General features: G+C 38.1%; 1 long non-coding RNA gene across 1 annotated transcript; it reads left to right on the top strand.

Annotated features, from left to right (window-relative positions):
• Positions 1 to 595: 595 nt before the first annotated feature.
• Positions 596 to 11,734, top strand: LOC116549016. The gene is made up of 3 exons (XR_004267672.1): positions 596 to 736; positions 8,350 to 8,359; positions 11,724 to 11,734. It is a non-coding gene; the product is annotated as an uncharacterized LOC116549016 (long non-coding RNA).
• Positions 11,735 to 21,437: the final 9,703 nt, after the last annotated feature.

The following is a 21,437-nucleotide window of genomic DNA, read 5'->3' as shown; positions in this document are numbered from 1 at the left end:
ATTTTTGGGAAACTGGGTATCCACGTGCCAAAACATGGAGTTGTACTCTTCTTTCCACTGTATAAAATAATTCAAAATAGATTTCAGACCCAATTATCAGAGCTAAAACTATGAAACTATTAGAAGAAAACATAGGGAAAGTATAGGCAGCAAAAGAAAAAATAAATACATTAGTCTACATCAAAATTTAAAACTTCTGTGCATCAAAGAACACAATCAACAAAGTGAAAAGTCAGTCCACAGAATGGGAGAAAATGTTTGCAAATCCTATATATGATAAATGGTTAATATTCCAAATATACAGAGAACTACAACCCAAAAACAAGAAAGCTAAAAAAACTTGATTAAAAAGTGGGCAAAAGACCTGAATAGACATTTCTCCAAAGAAGATACATAAGTGACCAATAAGCACATGAAAATATGCTCAACATCAGTAATCTTTAGAGAAATGTCAATCAAAACCATGTAATACTTTATATCCATTAGGATGGCTACTATTAGAAAAAACCAAAAATAACAAGTACTGGTGAGAATGTGAGAAATTGGAATGAAGCACTGTTAATGGGAATGTAAAACAGTGCAGCCTCTATGGAAAACAGTATGGTGGTTTCTAAAAAAATTAAATGTAGAATTACCATATGATTCAGCAATGCCATTTCTGGGTGTACACCCAAAAGAATTTAAAGCAGGGACTTGAAGAGAGATTTGTTCACCCATGTTCATAGCAGCATTATTTGTAATAGTCAAAAAATGGAAGCAACTCAAGTGTCCATCAACAGGTGAATAATTTGTAAAGCATGTTAGTGATTTGTTTCTTTGCTCCTATAAGGCTATCTATCCTGCACAATTCCTTGAGGAATTATCTATCTAATCTACTTATCTATTGCTGCATAGCAAATGATCCCTAAAGGCAGCAATTTAAGACAACAAAGAATTGTTTTCTTGTATAATTGAGAGTTAGGATTTTGGAACAGAATTAGTTGGGTGGTTTTGGTTCATGAAGTTGCATTCAAGTTGAGCTAGGATACAGCCTTCTTAAGGCTTAACTGAGGCAGGCGGATATAAACAGAAACCCAAGCTCATTCAGATGGTTGTTGGCAGGAGGCTTCACTTCATCACATTATAGATTTCTTCACGGGGTTGCTCATGACATGGCAGCTGGTTTTCCTTAGAGGAGTGATCTGAGAGATGGAGATAGAGATAGATAGAGACAGAAGTATAGATATGTAGATATGCAGTAGTACCCTCCTATCTGAGTTTCCCTTTCTGTGATTTCAGTCACCACTGCCAATGGCAGGCCAAAACTCTTAAATGAAAAATTTCAGAAAGAAACCATTCATCAGTTTTCAATTGCATGCCATTTTGCATAGCGTGAGGAAATCTTGCACTGTCCTGTCATCCTGCCTAGAACATGAATCATTCCTTTGTCCAGTGGATTCATGCTGTATGTGCTGCCCAGCCATGATTCACTTATGAGCTGGGTCAATTATCAGCCAGAAAAAACATAGTGTATATAGGGTTCTGTACTATCTGCAGTTTCAGGCATCCACCAAGGGTTTTCCCTTGGGGGAACAGATAGTCGGTGGATAAACAGGGGTGGGGAATACTGCATACAGTGTCTTCTGTAACTCAATCTCAAAAGTGACATGCTCTCACTTCTGCTATAATGGTCAGGTCTTGTATAATAGGGGAGGGGACCACACAGGGTGTGAATAGCAGGAGGCAGGGATTTGGGGGACAATTTTGGAATCTGGCTACCACACGTACTAATGCTTTGTGATCCCCAAATTTCAGCCCTAAGCAGCCTACCCCCTACAGCAATTTCCTCCTGGAGTCCTCCAGCTCCAGTAGCCCTCTTGTGTTGAGTTCCTTCAAGACAGCTCATATCCCACTACCTAACTCATCTCATGAGAAAATCGCTGTCTTTACCATATTGATTGAGTGGTACAATCAGACTTGTGCTGCTGCCTCAATTCTGCCCTTGGGCTGCCATCAGTGGCTGCTTTGGCAGATTCTACAAAATTCCCATTGTTTATTTTAACTATTTTGCTATTATTTCCAGATAAGTATTATACTTGCTTAAGTAGACATATAATATTACTGTTTTAAGAACATATCAATGTTTTCTGTTGGTGTTTACTTGCCTTTGTTTAATGCTATTAATTGACTGCCATTTATTCAGTTTTTTCAGTTTAATAATTTTATGTGGGCAAGTGATGTGTCATGATCAGTAATTACTTCCTCATTTAATACAGAATGTGAAGTTGCAGGGATTCTCTCTAAAGTGACTAAGCTGTGCATTTGATAATAATCTTTTCACCATTAATTAATTTTTTATGAAAGATTTTAAGGTCTAGTTTCTCTCATTATTTTCAGATTTTGAGTTTAAGCGTTTATTTAAAGATGTTCTTATACAACTTTTTCTTTTTACCTCCCCCATCTCCTTTTTTTAAATTTAAATTTTAAGTTCTGGGGTACATGTGCAGGATGCGCAGGTTTGTTTCATAGGTAAATGTGTGTCATGGTGGTTTGCTGTACCTATCAACCCATCCCCTAGGTATTAAGCCCAGCATGCATTAGCTATTCTTCCTAATACTCTCCCTCCCACTAACCCACCCGCCCCAACAAGCCCCGATGTGTGTTGTTCCCCTCCCTGTGTCCATGCGTTTTCATTGTTCAGCTCCCATCCGCCACCCCTTTGATATATGTTTGATCAAGTTTCATCATTAGGCAGATGAAAAAATTATATGATTTGTTTTATATTGTGAAATCCAAATGATCAATTCCTACCATATTCTTGACTTGTAGTTATTCTCAGTGATTTAGTATTAAACAATATAATTGTGTTCAGGGGAATTTAAATATATTTATATCTACTAATAATTAAAATAAATGAAATATAAAATTATAATATCATTTTCAAAAAGTTATTTCTTTTACAAGCATATTTGGAATATGTTGTTAAAATAACTGGTAAAATAAAACAATAACTAATAAATTATACCTACAATTGAGATTTTAGAATCAAGATGAGGTAAACTGAAACAACATTTTGTCATTTTAATTAAATTTTACCACAATTTTAATAAAAACAATACAATTTACAATTCCAATGTTCCTTCTTGCTTTAGTTGTCTGGGTAAGTAATTGAGACATTACATCCACACCTATTAGATACAATTTTAAGAAAAAAATGAATTGTTCAGTATAGAAAAGTATTTCTTAGCTACTACTATGTGCAACTGCTGCACATCTCATGCTAATTTATGAAAGCCTCTAAAACATGTTTTGGAGTGTGAACAGAAGCAAGTAAATGGAGTTTCTGGAACATGGTGCTTCATGATGCAGACATTTATTAGTTTAATGCTGTGAGGAAGGAACGATTTGGAAATAGATTTTTCTTTTCTATTTTTTAAGCACTTCTACCTCTCAAGTCCTCCTTGATGTCTGAAGCTGTCTCTCTAGCATACCCCGTAACAGAACCCATCACTCTATCCCCTACTTTATTCCCAGACATAGGGCAAGAGGTGCGAACCACAGTTATTACTGTGGTATAGCTGGGATTGGTCAAGAGAGCAGGTGTTTTGAGTTATGGGTTACACATGCCAGCACATGGGATGTGGTGTACAATCTATGTTCAATGTATTTTTACTGAGTCAAATAATCTATAGTAATTAAGTCGCCTTAACTGAGACTGGATCTAGTGCTGCTGAGGCCATGAGACTCAGAGCAGAAAGAGGTTGATAGACTTTTTAATGTCCTAGGAGCTTTAATGTTTGAAGAAAATATGTTCTTAAGGGTTGTCAATTGTTTAATGTTCAATTAATAAATAATTTTAATTCATTAATCAATTGCACCCATTTTTTTGAGACGGAGTTTCTTGCTTTTGTAGCCCAGACTGGAGTGCAATGGTGCTATCTCGGCTCACTGCAATCTCCGCCTCCCAGGTTCAAGTGATTCTCCTGTCTCAGCCTCTCGAGTGGCTGGGACTACAGACACACACCACCACGTTGTGCAAATTTTTTGTATTTTTAGTAGAGACGGGGTTTCACCATTTTGGCTAGACTAGCCTTGAATACAGGTATACAGAAATACAAGTATACAGGTCTTGAACTCCTGACCTCAGGTAATCCACCCGCCTCGGCCTCCCAAAGTGCGGGGATTACAGGCGTGAGCCACTTTGCCCAACCAATCAATTGCCATTTTAAAAAAGGCGGCATTTCCCTAAAGAATTCATGGCACTTATACAAGAAATAAAAAAGTCTTATGAGAGTTACCAATTAGATTTCTCCAAACATTTAAACATTTATTAAAAATTTAATTAAAGGCCTTTTACATTTTAATTAAAATGAAGGTGTATAAGTACTTTACATCCCATAAGAAACACAAATGTGTAAAATATTGCAAAGTTTACAAAACCAATGAAAGCTGTTATACCAAACTATTATGAACAGAAGAGATAAAATTTACATTTTGTTCTTATCCTGCACGTTCCCGGGGTTTTATTTTTTACATTTTCTAGGAGTTTCAATAATCCTGCCAGCCATTGCTTTATTACTAGCTTGTGATTTTTGTAACCGTACCAGACCTAAAGAAAAATGAAGGTTATTGCTGATATTATAGCTTCTTGGGTAGAAATCACAAGTTCTTGGATGGCAAAATCCAAGACAATTAAAACCCAAGTGTTGATAACAGGCTGAGTCTGTTTTGTAAAACTATCTGCACTCCTTTTATTATGGGACTCTCAGGTCCTTGCCTTTTATGAAGATTCTCAGTTTTTGAGATGTGCTTTTCTTCATATGGGATATTCTTTAAGTTTTGTGAGAATAACTGTACGTTTTGGTATACAGACATAGATCGCTGATATTTAAAAAAAATAAGTATTTATTATTAATATTTTATTAAAATTAGTAGCTATAATTGGTAGAAATTTTCCTTTCCTAGAAAATGGGAGATTGTTTGTCTGGGTAGTTTCCTTCTTTAGAACATTTGGTGACTGTGTCCTTTCGGAAGCCTCCTGCTGCCTGTCTTTTAACTGATCTTACTATGAGAACTCACAGGTGCTGGGCCTTCCTCTCCTGTGTGTTGTATAAAATCAGCAGAGCCGATCAGACCTTCCTGTCCTTGGCATAGCTCCTACTTTTCCTGGGATTGTTTGGTTCACTCACATGTTTTTGTTCACCCTTTCCGTTTACGTAGACAGGAACAAATCCATACATACAGTTTGAAATATATATAGATTCTTAATTGAAGAACAAAGGCTCCATGAATATCACATTTTCAAATATTCATGGAGATTTCTTTAATATTTTATGTTTGTATTTAAATATATATTTAATAAATATTTTTATATTTTATGTTATATATTTAAAAGTCATTAAAAATTAAAACAATTCTTTTCATTTTTATTATTACAACCAATTTTTTGTGCATGTTATCTTGACTTTTCTCTTTTGAGCTTTGTTTTGAACTCATTCTCAAATTGGCATAACTTGGCTGGTGGGAAGCTGCCTTCTACTTCATCCTTTTAAGCTCTGCCCTTGATTTTCTTATGACAAAAATCGTGTGCTCCAGATTCATCTAGGTTTTTTCTTCCATATGGACTCCTTGGAGAGTCCTGTGTCTTTGAATCTTTGAATTGGAGGTTAGTGTTAGAGACTAAATCTGAGGGTGAGGATGCACCTGAGAACTGTGAAGGGTGAGAGCTGTCACTGCTACTATGGATTGAAAAAAAGGGAAAGATACTTTTAAGGTTATGGTTCCACATTCATCTTCCAAATTTATCATCATGCCATACCTCATTTTCACTATAGTAAACGATTTTATGACCCACCAAAATATCCTTTAATAGGCCGGGCACAGTGGCTCACACCTGTAATTCCAGCACTTTGGAAGGCTGAGGTGGGCAGATCACTTGAGGTCAGGAGTTTGAGACCAGCCTGGCCAACATGGAGAAACCCCATCTCTGCTAAAAATACAAAAATTAGCTGGGCATGGTGGAACGTGCCCCTGTATTCCCAGCTACTCGGGAGGCTGAGGCAGGAAAATCTCTTCAACTGGGAGGTGGAGGTTGTAGTGAGCTGAGATCTCGCCATTGCATTACAGCCTGGGTGACAGAGTGAGTCACTGTTTAAAAACAAAACAAAAAAAAAAAAAAAAAAGAAAAAGAAAAAAACAAAAATTAGCCAGCATGGTGGTGCATGCTTGTAGTCCCAGGTACTCAGGAGGCTGAGGCAGGAGCATCACTTGAACTTGGGAGGTGGAGGTTGTAGTGAGCTGAGATTGCGCCATTACACTCCAGGCTGGGCAACAGAGTGAGACTCAATCTTAAAAAAAAAAGAAAAAGAAAAGGAAAAAGAAAAAAATCCCTCAACAGTGACAAGGCAGAACTCAGTGAAGAGTGTGCTTTTTTTTTAGGGGATTAGTGAGATCCTCTATCTGGGTCATCCAGAGGAAAAGATTTACATATGTATGCTGTGTTTGTATGTGATATGTGTGTGTCATGTGGTCTGTGGTCTGTGTGTAGTATGTGTGTGTGTGTTATGTGGTATGTGTGTATATGGTGTAGTGCATTGTGTGTGGTGGGTGTATGTGTATGGTATGTATGTGGTGTGTATGTGTTTGTGTGTGGTGATGTGTGTTGTTTGTGGTGGGTGTATATGTATGGTTTGTGTAGTGTGGGGTGTGATGTGTGTATAGTGTATGTGTGTAGTGTGTTGTGAGTGTGGTGTATGTGCATGGATATGGTGTGTGTGTGTGTGTAGTGTGTTTTCTATGTATTGTGTGTGGATGTGGTGTATGTGTGTGTAGTGCTATTGTGTGTGGTGGGTATATATATATGGTATATGTGGTGTGTGTGTAGTATGGTGTCTGCATGTGTGTGTGTGTAGTGCATTGTGTGTGATGGGTATATATGTATGGTATATGCCGTGTGTGTGTAGCATGGTGTCTGTGTGTGTGTGTAGTGCATTGTGTGTCGTGGATGTTTATGTATGGTGTGTGTAGTGAGGGTGTGGTGTATGCATATGGTACATAGGGTGTATGTGTGTGGTGTGTGCATAGTGTGTTGATGTGTGTGGCATATGTGTGTGGATGTGGTGCGTGTGCAGTGTGTTAAGTGTGGTGTATGTGTGTGGATGCGGTGTGTGTGGGGTGTGTGTGTAGTGTGATGTGTGTGTGGCGCGTGTGTGTGGATGTGGTGTGCGTGTGGTGTGTGTGTAGTGTGATGTGTGTGTCGTGTGTGTGTGTGTGGATGTGGTGTGTGTGGGGTGTGTGTGTAGTGTGATGTGTGTTTGGTGTATGTGTGTGGATGTGGTATGTGTGTGGTGTGAGTATAGCACATATGTATAAAGTTTTATTTTCTCCTATCTTTTGATGTTGATTGCCTAGTTCCTTGCTGATCCTGGTTCCTTGATGATTTGACTTGGGGATGGGATGGTGGAGGCGAGGCATTTCTTTCCTTTTTCTGTGTGGCCATCCTGGATTTCTGTGTTCCGCTACAGATTGCCAGAGTACATCAAAGGAGTAGCAGAAACCCTGGATTTCTGGGTTTCTGCTACTCCTTTGATGTACTCTGGCATTCTCCTTTAGTTATTTTTATCAAAATGTATTTGTTTATTTGTTGTTTTGGCTGTCTTTGTTGGGGGAATGAGTGGGAGGGGCTTCTAATTGGCCATCTTGCTAACATCACTCTCAGTGCTAGTGTTAATAATTTTTATGGTATCTTGACCTACAAGCAAAAAAAAAAAATCATAAATTTATTTTGTAAATTAAATTCCGCTGCTTCCATGGCAAAAAAGAAAAAGAAAAAACAGCTTGATAAGATGAAATCTGATTTAGAATAAACTCTATCCAAGTCTTTTAAAATCATAACCGTCTTGAAATTCTTGCATTAAACTATATGATTTCCTTAACTTAGGCCATTTACCCAGAGAAATAAGTGAACTAGGTGAATAGAACTTTTCCTATTGTTGTTCTTGTGGATTTCCTTTTATTTTATTGTGCTGGTTGGGATTATATTGCCTGGAAAGGAAATTAGACTTTTGTGTCTAAACAATGACAAAAACCACTACATAGTCAATTGCTAGATGTTGCTTAAGCTGAATGACAAAAAATGATATCTACAAAATGAGGGTTGCCAAGGAGAAAAACCTTGCCTCTGATGCTTCAAAGGTACCATTTTTTTTTTCCAGCTGGGACCTCAATCTCTTCTAGTACTTCTTCGACAATAGCTAGCCTCTCTTCACCCATGGTCCCTTGGCTGGATGTGGGGCAGGGGCTGTCCCACTGACATTCTTCCCTCTGGGGAACTATTTGCCTTCCTTCTTTCTGACTCTCAGTCACATACAGAAAGCAGCCAGTTAAGCTTGACTGACATTCTCACAAATGAGCCCATCCTGCCAGATTTTTGCACTTGGGGCTTTTTAGCTGTAAAAGATTTATTTGGAATGAATTGATTTGCCCTGAGGGAAACTGATTCCAGGCAATGCTGTGTAACTGGAAATATACGTTTTAAGCAGAAAGGCCCTTCACCTTTCAGCTGAAATGATACTGTGCCCAAAGAAGATGGTCCTGGAGATGAGTCTGCTTACTTTCTTTAGGGGTCTGAGAAGGAGAGAGCTGGGTGAGAAGAGGCAGGTGGTAGATCTATCCTGTTTCCATACACATCCCTCATTTCATTCACAGCCCCAAGATTGCAACATGATAGCCCGCAGACCTCTGCTGACTCTTTCCCTTCCCTGGCCCCGTTTGTCACCTTGTCAAAGGGGTCTTCCCACCTCCCAGCCCACCACACAGGCAGGGCAATCATCTGATGGGACTTGACTCAGGTGGGTCAATTAGAGCTATTTCAAATATAAACGTTGAGAAGAGCAGCCAGCTGGCTCTCTCCTCTGGAGCCATGCACTATAAGAATCTGTTAGGCTCAGAGCTGCTGCAGGCAACTTTCCCAGCAAATAGAGAGAACTCAGTAGAGGATAAAGCCAACATGAAGGAAAGCAGAATAAAGACAGGAAGAGACAGGGTCCTGACAATATTCAATTAAATCAGCTGTGCTCAAAATCAGCCCACCTTCCGAACTTTGACTTTGAATGAGCATATAATTACTTTTTCCCCTTACTTTACTTTGACTTGAATTTCTATCATTTTCAACCAAAAAGCCTTGACTAATGGAACAACAACAACAAAAATAACAATTGCGTGTGGTATGAATTATGTAGTGTATTAACAAAAGTGAATTTTCTGTGTTCAATTTGCACTAATTGTATCATCTGCAGAAAGATACACTTTCCAGCGATGTTCTTCTCAATATTTAAAAGTTACAGCTTAGACTTTTTAAACAACTTTCCCAGCAGATGAAGAAAGCCCAGTAGAGAATGAAGCCAATGTGAGTTATGAAGCCCAAGTCAGAGTTTAAACTTTAAAAAAAAACTTTGAAATTCTGACCTTTATATATTAAGAACATTGCTGGAAAGAGCATCTTTCTCCAGATGATACAGTTACTGCAAACTGAGCACAGAAAAGCTCTACAAAAATATGCTTGGTTATTCTGGACAGGGTTTTATCAGAGACTGTGTCAGCCAACATCTACTGTTGTCAGCACATTCTCATTTTGTTTATATCACACGGTTCAATTCACAGCTTCCTTGGTACTAAATACAAGACAGATTTTATTTCTACTCATTTTTACAGCAGCAAATCAAGGCCCCATCTGATATTCTTCAGAAGTCATATGACTGTATGAATACTCTTACCAAAGCACCAATATCTCCCTTTTGTCCTATTAACATAAACTTCAAGGACAAAAGGCAGCTTTAGAACTCTCCAAGTTCAGGCCAGGAATATTTACTGACATCCTAATACATGGGCAGTGCAATGCTCGTGACCAAAACTCTATTAAATGCACTGCAACTACAATGCCTTCAGTATTTGTTTCAAATGCTTGCTGCTCTTGCTCTCTCTCCCTTTCTATTTCTTTCTCTCTTTTACACACACACACACACACACACACACACACACACCCCACACACATACACAGTTAGCATCTACCATTGTAGTCTCCTAGCATGCCATCTCTACTGTTTTGAGAACAGAGTTTTGTTGAAATAAAATAAAATAGCCCTGCCTCTAAATGTAGAATAATAAGGGAGACTGCTTCTTTAGTTGACTCCTTAATCTAAATGCCCACTAAGAACAGGCTTTCATTCCTACCTAGTCAGGCCAATACCTGATTAATAATTTCCCTGTATATTTGTGTGAAGAACAGCATTTTACATCATTTAAAATTAATCTGTTTTTGTTTTCTGTTTTTTTCTCAAAATAAGTGGGTTTCATGCTAGGGATAAAGGGATGGTTTAACATTTGCAAGTTAATAAATGTGATATACCTTACAAACAAAACTAAAAACAAAAGTCATATGATCATCTCTATAGACACAGAAAAAACATATGACAAAATCCAGCATTCCTTTATGATTAAAACCCTCAGCAAAATCGGCATAGAAAGGACATACCTTAAGGTAATAAAAGCCATCCATGACAAACCCACAGCCAACGTTACACTGAATGGAAAAGTCGAAAGCATTCCCCCTGAGAACTGGAACAAGACAAGGATGTTCACTCTCACCCCTACCATTAAACATAGCTTTGTAAGTCCTAGCCAGAGCAGTCAGACAAGAGAAAGAAATAAAGGTATCGAAATCAGTAAAGAGGAAGTCAACTTGTCTCTGTTCACTGAGGACGTGATTGTATATCTAGAAAATCCCAAAGACTCATCCCAAAAGCTCCTAGATCTGATAAATGAATTCAGGACACAAAATCAATGTACACAAATCAGTAGCACTGCTATACACCAACGGCAACCAAGCTAAGACTCAAATCAAGAACTCAACTTTTTACAGCAGCTACCAAAAAATACGTACATATATATGTATAGAATACTTAGGAATATACCTGATCAAAGAGGTGAAAGATCTCTATGAGGAAAACTATAAAACATTGTTGAAAGAACTCACAGATAACACAAACAAACAAAAAAAACACATCCCATGCTCTTGGATGGGTAGAATCAATATTGTAAAAATAACCATACTACCAAAAGGTATTATTTAGGATTTCCATCAAAATACCATCATCATTCTTCACAGAACTAGAAAAACAATCCAAAACTCATATGGAACCAAAAAAAGAGCTTGCATAGCCAAAGCAAGACTTAGCAAAAGGGACAAATATGGAGGCATCACATTATCCAACTTCAAACTATACGACAAGGCTATAGTTACCAAAACAGCATGGTACTGGTATAAAAACAGGCATGTAGACTAATGGAACAGAATAGAGGGCCCAGAAATAAAGTCTAATGCTTACAGCCAACTGACCTTTGACAAAGCAAACAAAACATAAAGTGGGGAAAGACACCCTATTCAACACACGGTGCTGGGATAATTGTCAAGCTGCATGTAGAAGAAACTGGATCCTCATCTCTCACCTTATAAAAAAATCAACTCAAGATGAATCAAAGAATTAAGTCTAAGACCTGAAACCATAAAAATTCTAGAAGACAACATTGGAAAAACTCTTCTAGACATTGTCTTCTTAAGGAGTTCATGACCAAGAACCCCAAAGGAAATACAACAAAAACAAAGAAAAACAGACGGCACTTAGTTAAACTAAAAATCTTCTGCACAGCAAAAGAAATAATCAGCAGAGTAAGCAGACAACCCACAGAGTGGGAGAAAACATTTGCAAACTGTGCATCCAACAAAGGACTAATATCCAAAATCTACAAGGAACTCAAACAAATTAGCAAGGAAAAAACAAATAATCCCATCAAAGAGTGGGCTAATGACATGAATGGGCAATTCTCAAAAGAAGATATACAAATGGACAGCACACATGAAAAAATGCCGAACATCACTAAGTATCAGGAAAATGCAAATCAAAACCACAATTTGATACTACCTTATTCCTACAAGAATGTCCATAATCAAAAAATAATAGATGGTGGCATGACTGTGGTGAAAAGGGAACACTTTTACACTGCTGGTAAGAATGTAAACTAGTACAACCACTCCGGAAAACAGTGTAGAGATCCATAAGGAACTAAAAGAAGATCTACCATTTGATCCAGCAATCCTACTCCTGGATCTCTACCCAGAGGAAAAGAAGTCATTATATGAAAAAGACACTTGCACATGCATGTTTACAGCAGCACAATTTGCAATTGCAAAAATATGGAACCACCCCACATGCCTGTCAATCAATGAGTGGATTTTAAAAATGTGGAATATATATACCATGGAATACTGTTCAGCCATTAAAAGGAACAAAATGGCATTTGCAGCAACCTGGATGAAATGAAGACCATTATTCCAAGTGAAGTAACTCAAGAATAGAAAACCAAACATCATATGTTCTCATTCATAAGTGCGAGCTACGCTGTGAGGACACAAAGGTCATAGGAATGATACAATGGACTTTGGGCACTCGGGAGAAAGGATGGGATGGGGGTGAGGGATAAAAGACTACACATTGGTACAGTGTACACTGCTTGGGTGATGTGTGTACCAAAATCTCAGAAATCACCTCTAAAGAAGTTAGTCATGTAACAAAACACTGCCTGTTCCACAAAAACCAATTGAAATAAAAAATAAAAATTAAAAAAAGTAATAAATCTTATTCTTTTAAGGAAAAGGTAGATGTGATTGTGACTCCTGCTTTTTAGTAAAAGAAAAAGTAAATCCACATCATTATGCAAGGAAAATAATTAGTCAAATACTAAGATCTGAACTTATTCTCTCAGCAACTACACTTGGAATGAGCATCGATTCCTTTGCCCTCCCCCAACTGAGTGAGGAAATACAACTGATCTGATAGGAAAGCAACTCTAAGAATTTTCTTCACTACCACAGTGGCCAGTACACTATGGGCATGCTTTAAGTATTGGTTACTTGTTGAATTACCTCACATCTACAGACATTTGCTATTCTTGAAGGATGCTTCATATCACAACCTCTGTTTGATGATTGAGTCATCGCCCTGGTTTATGAAATAGTAGCAGATGCTCTCTCTCCCTCCCAACCTTTCTTGCAACTAAGGGCAAGTACTTGCTAATCAGATACTCCTGGCCCAGACTTTAAATTGCAAGCTGGGTCACAAGTGAGCTGTTCTCTGCAGAATCCATTCTGGCAGGGGTCAGGGAGCAGGGGTGGCTCAGAGACAGCTGTGGCTGTAGCTTAAGTGGTAGATTCTGACGTCTAGTGTCAGAGCTCTACGGGATGTAAGTTGCAGTGCTGTGGCCAGTGGCAGCAAGAGAGTCATCCACAGCCTACTCTATAACACAACAGAAATGTTTTTCCTGACTATGCAGCCTAGAACCTGGTCTTCTGTGCCACCCATCCTCCAGAAATCCTGTAAATTAACCAAAATTGATTTAAAAAATTAAGTTATAATTCACACGCAGAAAAGAGTCTTAAGAATGTAGGTCAATAATAGCTTACATATCTACTTCCCTCTGTAACCACTGCCTGGATCAAGATATAGAGTATTTTCAACATGCAAAAGTCTTGTTCATAGAGCGCTCTCTCAGTATTTCCTTAGGAACGGCAATCCTAACTTCTCTCCCAGAGACAAGTTTCTCCTGTTGTTGAACTTCATGTAAATGGAATGACACAGTATGTAGTCTTCTGTGCCTAGCTTCCTTCACTCAACATTGTGTTTGTACAATCCATCCACACATGCCTCTATTGAGGCATGCATCAGATCAGTTTTTAAACTGATGTCTAGATTTCCATTGTGTATTTATAACACAATTTATATAGTTTGTTGACGAACATTTGGTTGCCCCCAATTTTGGGTTATTACAATTAAAGCTTCTACACAGCTTATTGTGTATGATTTTTGGCGGACACAAGTACAGATTCTGCTAGGTATACCCAGGAGTAGGTCACTGGGTTTAAGTATGTTTAAATTTAGTGGCTACTCACATTTTCCAAAATGATTGATTTATATTCTGACCAGCAATATGAGAGAATTTTAGTTGTAAATATTTGGCATTGTTAACATTTTAACTTTAGCCATTTTGGCAGGTATTAAGCCATGGTTCATTGGGATATATTTGTGTGTGTGTGCATGTGTCTTTGACCACATATTAAAGAAACTCATGAATGAGGAATCAAAAGAAAGATAAAGCTTGTTCAAAGGACTAAAGGAAAGATAGAAATACTTACAGTCATTAAAAGAAAAAAAGTTACTTTAGATAAAAACTTGCTTAATGTCCAACAGGTAAATGAAACCATAATCTTTAGTGTTATCTTTTTTACTGAGACTAATTTACATGTCTACAGAAAAAAATCAATTGCATTGTTCTAGAGAATAATTTACATGCCATTCAGTTTACTAAAAATTAACGTCGATCTAGATGTACAAACTTAATTATTTTATCCCTGCAGAAGTTGTATGTTGGAACCCTACTACCCATTGTGACCGTATTAGGATGTGGGGCCTTTCAGAGGCAAATACATAATGAGGGTGGAGCCCTCATGAATAAGATTAGTGCCCTTATAACAAGAGACATGAAAGAGATTATCTTCCTCTCAGCCATGTAAGACTACAATGAGAAGACAGCCATCTGTGAACCTGGAAGTGGGCTGTCACCAGACACTGGATCTGCCAGCACCTTGATCTTGGACTTCCCAGCTCCAGAATTGTGAAAAACAAATATTTATTGGTTAAGCCACCTAATTTATGTTTTCTTGCTATAGCAGCTCAAACTGACTAATATCTTGACAAATAGCAACTACTGAGTCAAAGATGGACCTATCTGACAATGAAAGGACATGCAGTCATCCTTTTCTCTTTACAAGTTAAGGACATTTTTCATTAATCATTCTTTCATTGCTATTACTAAGGATCTCATGGTGGTTCAGCCTTGTACACTTACATAGATGCAGCAAGAAGCATTATTTAACATTTAGAAAACAACTTGTGATGTATAACCAGGAAATTTAGAGCTGTACCTACTTAAGAACAGGAGATTAACTTCTATCTAAAGATGTTGTAGGAACAGTTTTTCAACAGTCTTCATTACTCCAAGATATTTTTAGTTACTCTTCTATCCTAATAATAGAAAACCAAACCCAATAAATTCATCTCCATTAGATTTTACCTGCAGAACGTATAAATGTGGGTACATTCCTTTGTTGTCAAGGTCTCAAAAATCTTCTGAAACCATGGGCCTGCAAGAAAGTGACCTTACTTCCTGTAAGGCTGGGTCTCTATCAACCATGGAACAGACACAAGACCAGCTTCCTAGGAGGTTTTTTAGACATTGGTTTCACATAGGAAGTACAACTCTTGTTTTTTTAATGGTGGACTAGTCATACATATTAAAATAAATTTATTGGCACTCTAAAAAATAAAATAATTTGGTATTTGTCAATTAATTTGTAAAATTAATTGTTTGTTAAAAAGGCTTTGTTGAATCTATGTAAGTAACTAAGTAACTACATTGCCACTAAAAGAAAAGAGATTCAGTAAAAATAATTGTTGCTGACTACTGAAGGATCAATGAGAATAAGATACCCTTTTTAAAATTTCCTACTAAAATAAGATTAGAGATAAAAGAGTTCAGAATAGGTTAAGTAGCAATATTGATTGTATACCTATCAAAAATATAACATTGGTTGGACATGGTGGCTCATGCCTTAATCCCAGCACTTTGGGAGACCAAGGTGGGCGGATCACCTGAGGTCCAGAGTTCAAGACCAGCCTGACCAACATCGAGAAAACTCATCTCTACTAGAAAAAAAAAAAAAAATAGACCAGGGGTGATGGTGCATACCTGTAATCCCAGCTACTCAGGAGATTGAGGCAGGAGAATCACTTGGACCTGGAAGGCAGAGGTTCCGGTGAGCCAAGATCGTGCCATTGCACTCCAGCCTGAGCAACAAGAGTGAAACTCCATCTCAAAAAAGGAAAAAAATATATATATATATGTGTATATATATAACATTGACATGCAACACATGCAGGGAACTAAAAAAGAAGAAAAAGATATAATATCAAAACTAATGCTAACATTATTTCAATAAAAAAATTACGGTTTTGTATTCTCATCAGTTCATCATTTCTCTTAAATAAGTTTTGCTTCACTAGATATTGGGGAGCAGTCTAGTTTTCAAGAGTTCATGTCTTTCTAGACTGGAAGGAGTTCTGGAAATCTTGTCCCATGGGACACTCTGACAGTTGCCCAAGCAATGTCCGCTCAGAAGCCGTGTATACGTGAGTCTAGTTTTGGAAGTAACAATAGGTATAGAAGTTTCTCGTGCCGTCTTTTCCAGTAAATTTCTGAAACTATCTTTGTTTGATAAAGATCCATTTCTAGAATTGTAGCTTATAGCAGAGCCTTCAGGCAAGCATAAGACAAGGACTGAGACCACTGGTTTATGAGAAGACAGACTGGCTGCAGTTATTGTAATAACTAACAAAATCAGAATGAAGGAAAGTAAAATTTTCCACTAGGGTATAGTATATAATTACTTTCTGAGGATTTGATCAACGTTTCCCCTGAAGGTAAGAATAGTCTATGAACAGTTAGAGTTTTTAACAAATATCCAGGGCTTTCCAATCCCTTCTGCCAAATTGTAACAAGCTCTGAAACACACTTATCAGGAAGAGTTTACCAGCACAGAACTAACCTAGGAAAAACTGAGCCTCATTTATTTGACCTTTTCCCATGTAGCTCTTATATTAGTTTGAACGAGTTAAGAAAAATAGATCAACCCGAAGCTAATTATTTTTAGCCTCCCTCTTTTGATAAAGTTAAAGAAACAAACAAATCAATTTTTAATCTGGGAAGAACTTCAGAGGAACCACACAGTTTGTTTAGGTGCAAAACATTTTAAGAAAAGAAAATTATGAAGCTAAGATCTGATCTTGGGAAAGAAAACTGAAACAATTAACACAGGTACGTGGTTCCTTGGTTCAGAGCACACAGAGGCTAGTGATCAGTGAATAGTCATAGTAGGTGGTGTGGTCACCTATTAATAAGGGGATCCTGTAGCATTTAAAAATAAACCCAGCAGAAGGTAACACCATTGTAGGAAAACTTAGCCTATTCAGAAGTAACTTTTATTCTTTGTTTGCTTGCTTACTTCTTTGTTTAATAATCAAGAACAGGACGGGTACAATGACTCATGCCTATAATCTAAACACTTTGGGAGGCTGAGGCAGGAGGATTGTTTGAGGCCAGGAGTTCATGGTTACAGTGAGCTATGATCATGCCACTGCACTCCAGTCTTGGTGACAGAGCAAGAACCTGGCTTTTGAAAAACAAACAAACAAACAAATCACAGTCAGCCTAAAGCATAGAAAGTTATTTTGATTAGCTATATAATCTCTGCCATTTGAGATAACACAAAGGTAAAGGATAATCTACTATCACTTATTAAGAACAGATTGAGGACTAAAAGTCCAACTTGTCATTTTTAACAGAGGAAAAATAATTATAGTCAGGCATTAACACAGTATTCCTGAGTTTTCTTTTTTAAAAAAAAAAATTTTACAAATAAAACTGTCAAGATTGATCCAACATTGTCAACACTTTTAGCAATTTTATTGCTTCTTTTCAGATTCATTTATCTTTAGGTATTAATCCAAGGCAAATAAAATTCTCTTTCTGCAAACCTTCTACAAACTTTAAATATCATATCAGGTTTTTTCTGTATTGCTTCTTTAACAAGATGCTCTCCTTTAAGAAAATCTAGTCTTTCTCTTCCTTGCTAAATAATGTCATCCCATTATTACCTAGCTCCAACATCCATACTTCTCTGTCTTCATTGTACTCAGGATAGTCTCAACCACATAGAGTAATTATAACTTTTTAAACCAAGTAAATAATTCCTCTTTCACGGAAAACTCTAGAAGATAGGACATTGAGAACTGTCTTTTGTACACTAGCATTTTAGCAGAGCAGCAAAGCTCACAATGTATAGACATGCCTAAAAAGAATAGATCCTTGTCATCCCAACAGCGGTGACAAAAGTCAGTGCATAGAATCAGATCTCCATTCACTGCTGCCACAAAAGCAGAGTAACACAGCAGCTGTGCACCAGCCAGACTCACAAGTACACAGGGCGGCGACCTCAGTAGAGACAGGCCAGGTACTTATTAATGCTAGTCCCTGAACGTCTGTAAAAAAATAAATATGGACCAAATTTAAATTAGACAAAGTATACTTGGACAAATAGATGTAGCCCAGAACCAGAAACAAAAACAAAAACAGACTCCAAGAAGGGAAAAGAACAGAGAAACAGAATCAGCAGCGGTAAGTGTGTATTGCTATTTGACACTGTCTCCAAGAGCCCGAGAAATACCTGGCATCCATCAGTGCAAAATTCAGTGCAGCCTAATTAATTTTAGAAAGGGGTTTACTAAGACATCTACATGGACTCTCCAAAAATTGTCAAAGTACAACATTCAGTCAAAACAGATCTCCCAGCCTCATAACTTTAACGCAATAAAGACATATTAAATTCATTATTAATGAAGGAATCAGCAGAAAGATAAAGCTGGTTTCTTTCCGGCTTACGATTTTAAATTGCTTTTCTCTAATCAACATCCTTTTAATACCTCCCCTTTTCTGTTTAAATTATCCAGATTTGGTTTCTGTTGCTTTCACCTAAGAAACCAGCCTACTACATAAATTAGTACCATCACTGGTTCCAAATAACAGACCTCGAGGGAAGAAGAAAATTTGTGCGTATTTTTTAGCCTTGTTAGAGATGAGAGCAGTGAAAATATAGCTAAGAGATGGGATACTAGAAGCTAATGCTTGCCTTGAATCAACTTTCCTGTATGGTACCCTAGAATTAAAATCTCCCTTGAAGTTAAGGCTCTAGGGGAATGAAGGGAGGTATTGTCTCTAGAAGATTTAAAAGCCTTCATACAAACAAATATAAGTTCATTTGAATTTTATTACCATGTGCCTGCATACCCATTCACTAGCTTTTCTTGGTCTGCAAAAAGCAGGTGGGTTTTGGAAAATGACAAAAGAGTAATTGAACGTTATAGCTGCTGTTGAAAAAACACTCATCGGCTGGAGAAAGCCAACGCAGCTCCTGGAAACCAGTATGCAGCTTTTCATCAGGCAAATCTATTTTTCTCTATTTTAATCAATATAGAACTCCGGAACACACCTTCAGCAGGAAGCTGGAATGTTCTACCGTCCACAGGACACGGCACTGTCTACTGCTCGGAGGAGACTGGCCTGACAGAGCTGGAGAGCCAGAATTAACCCTCACCCGATATGATTTAGTAGGATACGTGTGTACCAGAGCGTAGGAAATAAACTTCATAAAATTCAGGAACCTACCCAGTCAGTCAAGTCCTGGGGCATTCAGCACACTTGAGATACCCTCTGAATTAAGTGACATTTTCTATCCTTTTTACCGTCTACCATTAAAAGAGGTCACTTGGCGTACCTCTTCAGGGTTTGGAGGCAATATTTGGTTTACTGCCCCTCTCATTTACTAGATGTATTGAAAATTTTCGTATTTGAATTCGGCCCACAAAAAGAGATGGCTTTTCTAGTTCATGCTGCCAACAAGCAGCTCAGCCATTTGGTTCTTAAGGCCCAGGAGAACTAATTCACCGTATTCTGTGGACAAGTTAAAAATTAACAAATGCCAACGCACCCTTTAAAAGTGTTGAGGTAAGAAATAGAAAAGAAAATTAAATATTTATATCTTATATATTCACACATATATAATGTTATCTATATTTATATATATTTTATATAGATTCCTATAATTAATTTTTAATTCTTTTTTTACACTTAAAAATATATATGTTTACATACACATATATGTGTAATATCAGGTTGGTGCAAAAGTAATTGTGGTTTTTGCCATTACTTTTTATCTTGGTCTCTGCTGAATCCTCAAGACCTGAAACCAGCATGTAATTGTGCTTATTAAATATGTGTTGAAGGATTGTGATTGAACAAATTAACGTTCAGATTTTAGCCAGGGCCAGATTTCAGTTTTAGAAAAGTCACTCTGGCTGGACTATGAAAGTCTGGTGGAGGAGGTAACACTACGGAAGAGACCAAGCAGGAAGTCGGTGGCGAGCCCTGACCAGCAGACACACAGCCGCGGTTTCCAGGGTTCCAGACTAAAATCTACCCTCTTCAGCAAATAACTAGGCTCATTCTGGAAAACATCTATTGGCTTATTACTCACCCTGAGGGAAGCTGAAAGCCTGACCCTGGGGTCCCCCGTGACCATGTGGCCTGCACTTCTCATCATGAATGGGTCTTCTCTGAACCATCGAGCCATGAGGCAGGAGGAGCATAGCAAGACTGGATCCAACCTTACAGCACAAATAAGACTGCAGGATGTCAGGATCAGTGGACAAGGTGACCCGCTCTGTGGACCTGTGACCTACTCAGTCTCTTTCCCAGACACCCTGGTGTTTTCTCAATGTGCTCGAGAACAAATGTCAGTGCAGTAGGGACAGGGGTCCCACATGGCTTGGAAACTGGGCCTCCTCTCACTGAGGCTGACCTGCCTGCTGCAGCCCTGAGTGTCCCGTCAGGAAGTGGCCTGTGAATACCTTGGATGTTAGCATACCTTGGAGGTGGCAGTGATCTGTCCGCAATGGGACAGACACATCCAGATTTGGGTTCACCAGCCTAGCTCATCGTGTTTCTGTCTGGGCCAGGTCCTGTGGACTTACTGAGTGACTTATTGGCCACCATGCTTTACCATGCAACACTGCTTCTACTAAAAGAACGCCTATCACAAGGAAGAAGTAGAGTAATATATCTAATTGTCTACTGGACATCTCCTTTTGGTTGTTTTGGAGGCACCTCACACTCAACATAACTAAACCCATGATCTTCTCCCAAAACCCAATTCCCTAAGTGAATGGCACCATCACCTACCCAGGCACCCAGACCAGAAATCTTGACATCATCTTAGCACCTCCATCTCATCCTTCATATCTAATTTGTTTCCAAGTCCTATTAATTTTCCCTTCTAAATATTTCTTAAATCCATCCAGTTCTATTTCCACCATTTATCCTGGGTAGAACTTTCAAGAAGATTTTAATCATGTTTTTAAGTAGGTACTGCCACAACTTTCACCCTCACCTCTTCCCCCTAGTTCCTAACGGAAGAGTGTACAGAAAGCATCTTGTGAGGTGCAGAAAGCATCTTTTAACCCTGAGGCAAAAAGAATAAGGACAAAAGCCCCTACATGCCGGAGAACGTCAGAGTAGAAAGACAAGATGTGTCCAGATTTCAGGGCTCGTTGCACTGTCAGGATGCGCCTGGCCACCTGCCTCCATGCACAAAGCCCTTCTTGTATACATTTCTGAATGTATGTAAGTAACTTCATTGCCACATAAACTAGTCTCACCATAGCTCCCCTCTAACTTTT

This window comes from Sapajus apella, unplaced genomic scaffold, assembly GCF_009761245.1.
Source record: "Sapajus apella isolate SASKATOON/1434 unplaced genomic scaffold, GSC_monkey_1.0 scaffold6, whole genome shotgun sequence".
Taxonomy (NCBI): domain Eukaryota; kingdom Metazoa; phylum Chordata; class Mammalia; order Primates; family Cebidae; genus Sapajus; species Sapajus apella.
The sequence above is the reverse complement of the archived record's forward strand: the minus strand, read 5'-3'. Positions and strand labels throughout refer to the sequence as shown.